The sequence below is a fragment of the Heterocephalus glaber genome, unplaced genomic scaffold (genome assembly GCF_053883595.1).
Source record: "Heterocephalus glaber isolate CG9 unplaced genomic scaffold, H.glaber_assembly_v1.0 deba00001532, whole genome shotgun sequence".
NCBI classification, from domain to species: Eukaryota; Metazoa; Chordata; class Mammalia; order Rodentia; family Bathyergidae; genus Heterocephalus; species Heterocephalus glaber.
In genome coordinates, this window is record NW_028258330.1 from 15,487,156 (window position 1) to 15,498,380 (window position 11,225).

General features: G+C 40.8%; 1 pseudogene; it reads left to right on the forward strand.

Annotated features, from left to right (window-relative positions):
• The first annotated feature begins 266 nt into the window (after positions 1-266).
• Positions 267-10,348, forward strand: LOC147824656 (OTU domain-containing protein 5 pseudogene; annotated as a pseudogene).
• The last annotated feature ends 877 nt before the right edge of the window (positions 10,349-11,225 follow it).

The following is an 11,225-nucleotide window of genomic DNA, read 5'->3' on the forward strand; positions in this document are numbered from 1 at the left end:
GTTGCGCTGGTGGCAGCGATTTTGCCCCTGTACTTCTGAACAAGAGGGGTTGTGGCCATGCGCATGCGCAGCGCCCTGGGATCCCTCCCCATAGTTCAAGAACCTGCGAGGGGGCGGAGCGAAGAGGTGCTTGCTTTGGTTCTGTTTCCTTTGAAGCAGAATCCCGGAATAAGATAACAATAAACTTGCTGGACTTGCAGAGAAGGCCACGACAAACTTGCTGCGGTGCCTTCGTACTGGACTTCACATCCGGCTTCTCCTCAGGGTGTGACCTGCTTACCGCCGAGAGCCGTGGAACCGGTGCCAAGATCTCTTTATCCGGGTCTCGCTGCTCCCGTGGTGCTTCGCGCACTATTGTAGCGCCCCCCCCATCCGGGTTCTCTCCCGGCGTGCCTAGCGACCGGTTTGCTGGGGGGGGGGGGTACTCGGCAGTGCCGCCATGACTATTCTCCCCAAGAAGAAGCCGCCACCTCCCGATGCCGACCCCCTCAAAGAGCCACCGCCCCCCGGGCCGCTGCCCCCAGCGCCAAGGCGCGGAGGGGGCGTGGGCGTGGGCGTGGGCGGCGGTGGCACGGGTGTGGGAGGTCACAATCATGATTCAGGCGTCGTAGGGGCCCATCCCCGGGCTTCACCAACCCAGAGCCCGCTACCCGGCCCGCCAGGCGGTCTTCACCGCTGGACGCTGGCCGTCCCGCCTGGCGCAGTGGCGGGCCCTGGGCCACAGCCGGCCTCTCCACCTCCTTGCGGGGCCCCTGGTGGTCCCGGCGGTGGTCTGGGTGACGCGCTGGGTGGAGCAGCGGCAGGGGTGCTAGTGGGTGGTGCCGTGGGAGTGGGCGGCTGCAGCTCTGGTCCTGGACATAGCAAGCGGCCGCGCCAAGCTCCTGGGGTTGGTGCAGTTGGCGAGGCCAGCCTGGAAGGTGAGGAGGTCGGTGCAGGCTACAACAGTGAAGATGAATATGAAGCAGCTGCTGCACGCATTGAGGCCATGGACCCTGTGACCGTCAAGCAGCAGGAACATTGGTTTGAAAAGGCCCTAAGGGACAAGAAAGCCTTCACCATCAAGCAGATGAAGGAGGACGGCGCCTGTCTATTCCGGGCTGTAGCTGACCAGGTATATGGAGACCAGGATATGCACGAAGTTGTGCGAAAGCACTGTATGGACTATCTGATGAAGAATGCTGACTACTACTCCAACTACGTCACAGAGGACTTCACCACCTACATCAACCGTAAGAGGAAAAACAACTGCCACGGAAACCACATTGAGATGCAGGCCATGGCGGAGATGTACAACCGTCCCTTGGAGGTGTACCAGTACAGCACAGAACCTATCAACACATTCCATGGGATCCATCAAAATGCGGATGAACCCATCCGTGTCAGCTATCATCGGAATATCCACTACAATTCAGTGGTGAATCCTAACAAGGCCACCATTGGTGTGGGGCTGGGCCTGCCATCATTCAAACCGGGGTTTGCAGAGCAGTCCCTGATGAAGAATGCCATACAAACTTCAGAGGAATCGTGGATCGAACAGCAAATGTTAGAAGACAAGAAATGGGCCACAGACTGGGAGGCCACGAATGAGGCCATAGAGGAGCAGGTGGCTCACGAGTCCTACCTGCAGTGGCTAAGGGATCAGGAGAAACAAGCCCGCCAGGTCCGTGGCCCCAGCCAGACCCAGAAAACCAGCGCCACATGCAGTTCGGCCGCAGCAGCAGCCTCTAGTGGTCTGGAGGAGTGGACTAGCTGGTCTCCACGGCAGCAGAGTTCAGCTTCTTCACCCGAGCACCCTGAGCTGCATGCTGAGCTGGGCATCAAGCCCCCTTCCCCAGGCACTGTCTTAGATCCTGCCAAACCTCCTTCACCCTGTGCGCCAGGTACAAGCAGTCAATTCTCGGCAGGGGCCAACCGGGCCACCTCCCCCCTTGTGTCCCTCTACCCTGCTCTGGAGTGCCGAGCCCTCATTCAGCAGATGTCTCCCTCTGCCTTCGGTCTGAATGACTGGGATGATGATGAGATCCTAGCGTCCGTGCTGGCAGTGTCCCAACAGGAATACCTAGACAGTATGAAGAAAAACAAAGTGCACAGAGGCCCTCCCCCAGACAAGAGTTGATGGAAACCCGGGGACTGGACACCATCCCCCAATACCCCTTCCTGCCCTCCAGTGCCACCTCACCTTCTTTGGCTTTCTTCCCTCTTGCCTCCTTCCCTTTTTCCCTTTCCCTGTCCCCCTGCCCCACTGTCCTCTGGCTGGCCCATCCCTGTACTCCCCTCATCGCTGCCACAGCCACCCTTCTCTGCCAGCTGATGTGCCCTGTTGCCCCCCACACAGCAGCGTCCCTGCATTCCACAGGGGACTCGGGCAAGGGTGCTGAAGGTAGGTGACAGGCACAGACCACCCAACAGCCAGGCAAGCCCCAGAGGAGATGCTCGGAAGAAAGTCTCCTGCTTGCCCTTCCTTCTGAGATCAGATCAACTTGTCGCCCCTCCCCTCACAGTTATGTCAGGGAGTTGAGAAGAAGAAGTGAAAATTTCTTTTCCCAGTATCCCAAGAATGTCTGAGCCTTCAATGTTGAATTTTTCTTTATTAAAATGTACTTTTATCTTATAAAATAAACCAATCAAATGATGTAGACAGCATTGGCTCTGTGAAGGTGGCATCTCTGGTTTAGGGGCAGCAGGCTGGCCATGGGACATGGAGGGGCACACTGCTGTCTTCCGGCCTCCAGCTTCTTGGAGGTGGGCACAGGGCCTAGGATGTGAGTCGGTGGGAAGAGGGGCGGGGTGGGGGCAGGTGTCAGACTGGCTTTTGACAATGAGACCCTGACCTTACTGCATTCCTTTTGCTTCCACCACCACTAGTCTCTTTGGAATCTTAAGGTGAGGGTCCTTTGGGGATCATGGCCACCACTCTGGTTATGAGTGTAGGGAGTGGGGAGGAGCCTTGGCAGATGGGGCATGCTTGCCCTGCAGGTGTTGACAAGATCCACCATCTGTAATGTCCTTGAAACAAACCGAATGTCAGTTTCCCTGAAAACAAAATAGTTCAATGAAAATGATTTGTTTTTCTTAAGAACACATTCTCTCCAATGATCTTTAAAATAAAATACAGCAGCCACCAACAGATCACCATATGTTGATCCCCCGTGTATCAAAAAAGGCAGGAATGAAAGTTATTCAGAAAACCCAGGATATTTTGTGGTATAGCAATGATATACAAGGTGCTCATCAACAATCATGATTGCAAAACAAATGCAATCCAGACATGATCTATAGCAAATTAATAAAGCATCTATTCCTGTATTTCCCCACATCCCCTTTCCTGGGATTTTAGCAGCTTCCATGAATTCTTTAAGGTTGCAGTGATCACACAGTTGATATTTCTTTGGTTCATTAATGAAAGAGCTTCTTCAGGTCACTGCAAGGGACCAATGAAACTAAAATACTGCTAATAAGACATTACAGATCCATGAACTTACTTAGTTCTGTAAAAATCACAGGCAATGACAAATATGCTTGACAGTGAAACTGACATTAAAGGAGCTGCTGCCCTGTCTGCCTTGGCAGTAAATACCTTGGAGAACAGGAAAACATATAAAGTATGTAGTAAAACCACTTACTAGCCAGGAATGTAAGACAAAAATTAAACACATAAAATAAACACAGAGCCGAGAATAACAGTGATAAGTAATTGTTCAATTGTTTCCTGTGGTTTGGAAATGCATATATAACAATTGAGATAATATATACACCCATATGATATGAGACATTTTTATATATCAGAAAGTTTCAAAGGTAACATCAATTCTAAAGAGTTTGTTTATACCTGAGAATTTATTTAACTCCAAATGAATCAGTTTTATTAACACCTGAGGAATTGTTAGACACAAATAGTTCTTAGAAGTGAGCCCAATTAAAAAAGTGCACTGATAAACATTTTTCTGGTCCTTTGGCACAATTGTTCTGCTTGTATCATATGTGTTCAACAGGTCTCATAAGACCTTACTCCAAATAATTTCCTTCTGCATGAAAACAGGCAAACCATATATATAAGGTCTTGAGGCAAAACAACAACAACAACAAAAAAACCTCATATGATGAGTTGTAAGTCTGAGCAGCAGGTTTTAAGTCCAAACAGCACACCTTGGTTGTAAGTCTGAACAGTTGTTAAATGGGCAGGTCGTTAAATAAAAAATATCTGTATGCAGTTCATCTTTGACCAAAATGTCATTTTTCCGTTCATGAGTGTTCTAGTTTTGCTCTCTCTGATTATTTTCACATTAAATAATCTATACTGTTAAATAAATTGTACTCAGTGTGATGTGGGGACTCAGTTCTGCCCCTTTATTTCTGTGTTGAGCCAGGTCTCTGCACAATGGAGATGCTAAACAAGTATTTCCTACATGGATAGATAAATCAATAAATATATTGTGAAAACAAAATTGATTATTTATATCTGAATAAGAAATTCAGAATATCTTCTTTTTTCCCTCTTGTTCAGTCCTGCCAGTATGCTGCTTTAATTGAAATAAAACTAAGCAGTACCATTAATTCATTTTTAAGCAGTATCTTTTTTCCCCATCCAAGTTTTAGCTTTTAACATTTGCTAACGTTTTATAACTATGCTTATAACACTTACTCAGACACCAGCTCTGCCTTGTATTCATTACTAACTGCTTTTACTTTTGAGCCACTCATGCCCTTAAATTGAGTTAGTCTCTTGGTTTTGATTCATTTATTGGTCAAGTTACGCACTTTCTTGAGTAATTTTTTCAAGACAGATAAATAGATCACATACAGTACTTCCTGAATCATTTTGTGTTTGAAGAGGTCCTTCTGCCTCATTAATGAATGTTGACCTAGTTGAGGTTAGAATGGTTGGGTCACTGACTTTACCCATGAAACTTTGAAAATGTTTTTCCAATGCCCCATTTCATGTAGTGCTGTGTCAAAATCTCTTGGTATTTTCATAGCGAGACTTCACTCTTTTTGGTATAGAAACTTAGAATATTATCTTTATACTCAAAAATTATGCAAAATAAGTGGTCATTGTTAAATTGTAGGTTGATTTTTATTGCTATCTTAGTATTCTTAAGCCCTTAAATGAAATGCCTGATGTTTTCTGCTCAGCTACTCTGGGTAGCAGCAAGTGTAGCTTCCAAAGTTGTTCATGAGGTTTAGTGCCTTAGAGTTACTGAACTTTTTCTACAAGGCATTTAAATACATCTTCTATGCATAATTTAAACATTAGCTTAGCAATGACAAATTCCAAGTAACAGTAGTTTTAATGAATAGGCTTTTGTTATTCCCCTCAACATTGCTGTTGACTGAACACATGATGCGTGAAGACCTAATGATATGTCAAGAAAAGGCAAGATCAGGTACCCAATTAGGAGAAAGAAAGAAAAGAAGAGGCCACGACAAAAATATTTAAGTCAAAATAACTTCAATGATTATTTTGACAAGACCACTTGACTACTAACTATGCACCTCTTTCCTATTTTAAACTATTTTATCATTACCATCCACAGATGTTGAAACCATCTTGGATATTGTGGCGATTGTGAATCTAGGTTCATAGGTTTTGGTAAATTTGTGTCTGAATCCTGACTTTGTCACTTTATTAGGCAAAAGGTCTTAAGCAAATAGTATCCATACTCCATGTTTTTGATTCTTCTCCTTTAAAGGGCCAAGTAGACTCTCTATAGCATTATGAACACAAGCAAAAATGTAAAGTCAAGCTTATCATAGAGAAAATACACATTAAATTTAGATCCTATTCATGTTGCACATAATGAGAACACTGTTAGGCATAGAGGTGATCTCTCAACCTGAAGAAAAGAATATCCTTCTCTGGAACAGTATTGAGAATAGTAGTCCATATCCTCAATTTTTAAGAAGTCCTGATTAATACACCAGGCTATATTTAATGAAATGAAGAGCATTAATAATTTTGAAGAACTCTCACATAAAAGAGTATATATTTTTCACTTGTCGGCAAGGGGGCTTCAAACTTATCTTCACATTAGTAAGACCTAAGGACTGCTTAAAAATCACAAAGCCCAGGTTATACTGTAGACCAAATAAGCTATAATTTATGGGATTTGTACAGAGGGCTCTGAATTTTTGAAGCCTTTCAGATGATTCTAATGAGTAAGTAAGTGTGAAATCCACCATTTTAAATTTAATTTTCTTATCTAACATTTAGTTTCCTTATTTGTACAGTGGAAATAATAACACATCTGCAAAAAGGTGGACTTTAAGGTCAAATGAGAAATGTGAAAACCTATGTCTTTAATTCCACAAATTTAATTTTCTTTCAATGGCTACTTTAAATGATTAGAAATTATTTAGAAAGGACTGAGTTTTATATCATCTGAGATCAAAATATTTTATATTCTTTTAAAGTCTTCATTGGATGAGAAATGTTAAGGCCCAAATCATATTGAAAATCCTGATTATTTTAAAACTTTTCTCACATGTCCTTTGTTACTAGGAACAATAAAAATGTTTATCGATTCTGACCGCAGAGTGAGCAATATGTTGGGTACTCTTTATGAGAGAAATACCTCATCACTCAGCGCACTATACTTTATTGACGTCAATGTCCTGAAACAATTTGTTTGCTAACTGTCTTGCCAAATTAGTGACAGTAAAAGTCTCAAGAACTTTTTAAAGATGTGGTTTGTGGCCAGTGACAAAACCACATAATATCCACAAATGTCTAGAACTATAGTTGTTTTTTAAAGAAAAGGTCTACCCATAAAATAGGTAAAAAGACATTCTAAAAAGAGAAGTTTCAAATGGTTTCAGAATGGGGGCCTTCATTGTCTTTTTTTCTAAATAATATAAATTTCTACATTATATCCACTTTTAAAAAATTTTTATTTTATTGGTACATTTTAGGTATACAATATAATGACATTTATCATTGGGAACTTGTACCTTTACATGATGTATCTTGGTTCTTATTTTTCCTCATTCCCCTGCCCTCCCTTCAACCCCTCCATCCTTCCCTATTTACAAAGACTTTGTTTCCATTTTTTCATTTTCTCATATTAATTCCATTCCCTTCTTTCCTTTCCCCTACCCCTCCCACTTCCCCTTCCCCTTAGCCCCTTTTCTTCCTATTTCACATTATCTATTATACCTTTTAGTCCTTATTTACACTTTCAGATTCTCACATTAGAGAAACTATTCGGTATTTACACGTGTGTCCTATTTATTTCACTTAAGAATATCTCCTCAATGTGCATCCATTTAACAATAAAAGACATTTATTATATCCACTTTTATGCATGGCACAGGATTAACTATGTGGAGAATAGAAGATTGACCACTAAGAACCACTGATAAGACTATTGTTTGCAGGTGATACGAAGGATTTATGATGTAGTATCTCTAAAGAACCTTATAGATTTTTTAAGACAAGAAACTACAATCAAATAGCATCTCAGGAAATAATTTGTTAAATTGTTGACATTATCATAGTATCATTTACAATTTTGTTTAGTTCCATGAAGCTGACTTGTGTTCAATTAAAATCAAATGAAGCTACCCTCAAACACTATGTCTACTAAACTTTTGAAGGAAAAATTGTGGAGTCACAATGTACTATTGATATGGAGCAAGTTAAAATAAATATCCCTTCACTAAATAATCTCAATATGGCAAAAGGACATAGGAAAAGGAATCATTGGAAAGAACTATATCATAAACAAATACACTGCTGATAAATTTGGGCTAGGTAAACTACAAATCCCAAGGTGGCAGACTTCTGTCTGTGTTTCTTATTGATCCAATATTCAAATTTTCTGCTTGTATATAATATACACAGGCTTGATGGAGAAATTTAGATTGGATTATTAGTGGGTGTTTCATTACATTCTTGTGTTTCTTGAGCTCAGAGTCAACTACAAAAAATTAGGATTTCTTACACTAGTATAGGTGATCCCCAAGGCAGAGACAGGACTTAGAAAATTACCAATAGTATGAGATTTTTTCCTTGCATATTGACATTAGGCTTAACTTCTGGATAAAGAGGATATTGAATATAGATTCTGCTTCAAAATTTAGAATGGAAACAAAGCATGGTGAAGAATGTTCTCCCAATTCCAAACGATTCTCTTTTAAGAACCTATAATAATCCTTATAGAAATGTTTCCTTTAAAAGCCATATTTTGTCATCCTGAGAAAAATAAATGAATACTTTCTCATCCTTCTGAGACAATAATTGTCTAGAAATGGTCCACTGCAGGAAATAGAGTCAGATGTGTTGGGAACGATGGAGCTGGGCTGCAAGGTCAGCAGAAATTCTTCCAGAATATAGACACTCAGAAAAAATCTGCTTTCTTACTTACAGGTTTTCTCTTTTTCATTTTTCATATGGGACATTCTAAGACCAGGTTATTCTTTACATTTTCATCTCCTTGCATAGTGCAAAGCCATGGTGGGGCTCATTTTTCAGACAATGTGGGATGATGTTCAAGACTCAACACATAATCAACAGTAAGACCAGTGCTCTGGCCAACAGAGTGGAAATATTCACTTTGAAAAGGTATATCATAAATCAGAGCGTGAGAATCACATTAAAGTATGTGTCAGTAAAACACGACCCCTGTCCTGAAAGTTGACACTTGACCTGTAATACTTGCATATGAAAAATTATTTTGTGCTGCTCATATATAATCTGAATCCTTTTTATATATGATAGAATTCAGAAAGCCATCCTTTTCTCTTGGTTCAGTTTAATTTTCTCTCACTGGTAAAGCTTAATGACTAAAATTTTAGGCCTAAAGGGAATATAATAATATCTGCCAATGACATTCATTGTCATGTTAAGAGCTGGCTTATGTGATTGTCCTCTACCTCCAGATGGTGTTGAAGTCTGGCATATCAGACTCCTTTCATCTTCCATTGCTTTCCATAATTAACCTGTCTTGCTCTTCATTTAAAATGCGTTAAATATTTTGATACTGTAGAGGACCTTTATACCTTTTTGATCTGATTTCTGATTTTTATTAACATTCATAATTAAATCAGTTATATTTTAGAAGTAGATGGGCCATGTTAAATAATGGGGATTTTTCACTTTGAATTCTACTTGAGGTCAATTATATAATTAAGCTTTAATCAAGTTTATAGACCATATATCATTTGTGTCATCATGGTATGGGTGAACATAAAAATGACTATGGAAGCTGATGTCTTGAATTTGAATCATGGGTGATTTACCTTTACACATATAGGTTTGACAATTTATTATATATTCCTATTTCTCAATATTCTATGTATAAAATGGGACTTACAACTGATACTTATTGCAGAGCATTTTTGAGAGCCACGTATGGGTGTAAACTGAGACTTTAGTATTTACCCAAGAAAGGTGCCATATGTTTATATAGGAATAGAAAGATGAGAAGAATGTAATAAAAATGGAGATAAAAGTTTTCAGGTTTCCTGATGTTAGTAGTGCTACTCTGTAGGCAGGAAGGAGTGCACAGCCATAGATCTGTGGTTCTGTAGCTGATAACCTTAGCCTCACCACTGTGGTGCACAATGGCCCAGCTACATACAGCCTGAGGTTTTTTTTCTGTTGAACTCTTAGCACAATCTGCCCAACATCAGGAACAGCCATCCTAAAGTGCTTGGAAATTTATGTTTTCCCTCCCCTGCTCAGCACCATCATGCAAAGATTCATAAGACTCAGTCAAAACCATAGCTCCGTCCTCCTTGGCTGAGATGCTGTGCAATGCACATTCTACACTGTATCCCAGCTCCCTGGCTGTAGAAGGAAGCTGAAGGTGCCCACAGCCATAACCTGCTTAATAACTCATTTCTGATCAGCTCTCTCCCCTTCTCTGACTTCCACCTTCCCATTCGTCCTCCCTTGGATATCATCATACTGGAAATTTTATCTCACTGTTGGCTTCTGGGGGATCCAAAGAAGGACAAATGGCCTCTGCTGCCCCTCAAAGCCCTGCAGGTCTAAGCCCTTCTGGGACATCATGTGACTTTGCTGACTTTTTTAGTTTCACAGATTTCTTTCATTTTCTCTCACACATTCACCCCTAGTTTCTCTCAGGGTTTCTGCCTGCACATTTCCCCCTCATTGCTTTCAGAGCTGTCTTTTTTCCCAGTCACAACATTTAACATCTACTCATTTTAAACTAGAGACATTTATAGCTAAATGGATGCATATTGAGGCCATACTCTTAAAGGAAATAAATAGGACACAAGTGTGTAAATACCGAATAGTTTCTTTAGTGTGAGAAACTGAAAGTGTAAATAAGGATTAAAATGATTAAAATGAATAATTGATAATTTGAAGTAGGAAGAAAAGGTGCAAAGGGGTAGGGAAAGTGGGAGGGAAAGGGGAAAGGAAAAATTATGAGAAAAGGAAAAAATGGAAACAAAGTCTCTGTAAATAGGGAAAGGTGGAGGGGTGAAGGGAGGACAGGGAATGGGGAAAAAATAAGAACCAGAATACATCATGTTCAGGTACAAGCACCCAATAATAACGTAAATGAACTGTATACCTAAAATGTACCAATAAAAGAATTTAAGCAAAAACAAACAAACAAACATCTACTCATTTTAATGATGTCATTCCCAAACTTCTGTTTTCAAAGAAGCTTCCCTTTGGATTCCATGCTACACTGATTTCTACTTTTATATGCTTTCTTGTTAATTGATCCTCATTGACTTTAATGTGGGTTATAATGGTACAGATATGTGGATATGTGACTGTCTTCCCCAAAATAGTATAAAACTTTAAGAGGACAAATACATTTCTACTTTACTATTTTTTCCCAAGTCCTGCAAGCTGTTTGTTGATGAGCAAATAAGCACAGCATTAATACCTAATAGGTCAGGATTGTGTGTGTTTGTGTCTAAGTATTCATTTATTAGCTTAAGTTTACTTGTATAAAATTTTCAGTTTCATGGAGTTTTGCTTAGTAGTTATTCCTTTTGGACCAGAAGACTCCCAGATCTAAAATTCCCTTATGTACAACATGATAAAACTGAACTACTCATGCTTATATTCTGCCTAGGGTAGAGTTGACTGGGGCAGTTATGTACTCTGCAGATGTGGGGTGTTACAGCAATTATAGTGGGTAGATGTTTGGCAAGCGAGAAAGAAGTGACCCTGAGAGCTTTTGTCAGAGAAGACTTGAGTCTTCCTGTCAGTTTGTGGAGTGGTATTGAGTTGGAGTTGAACG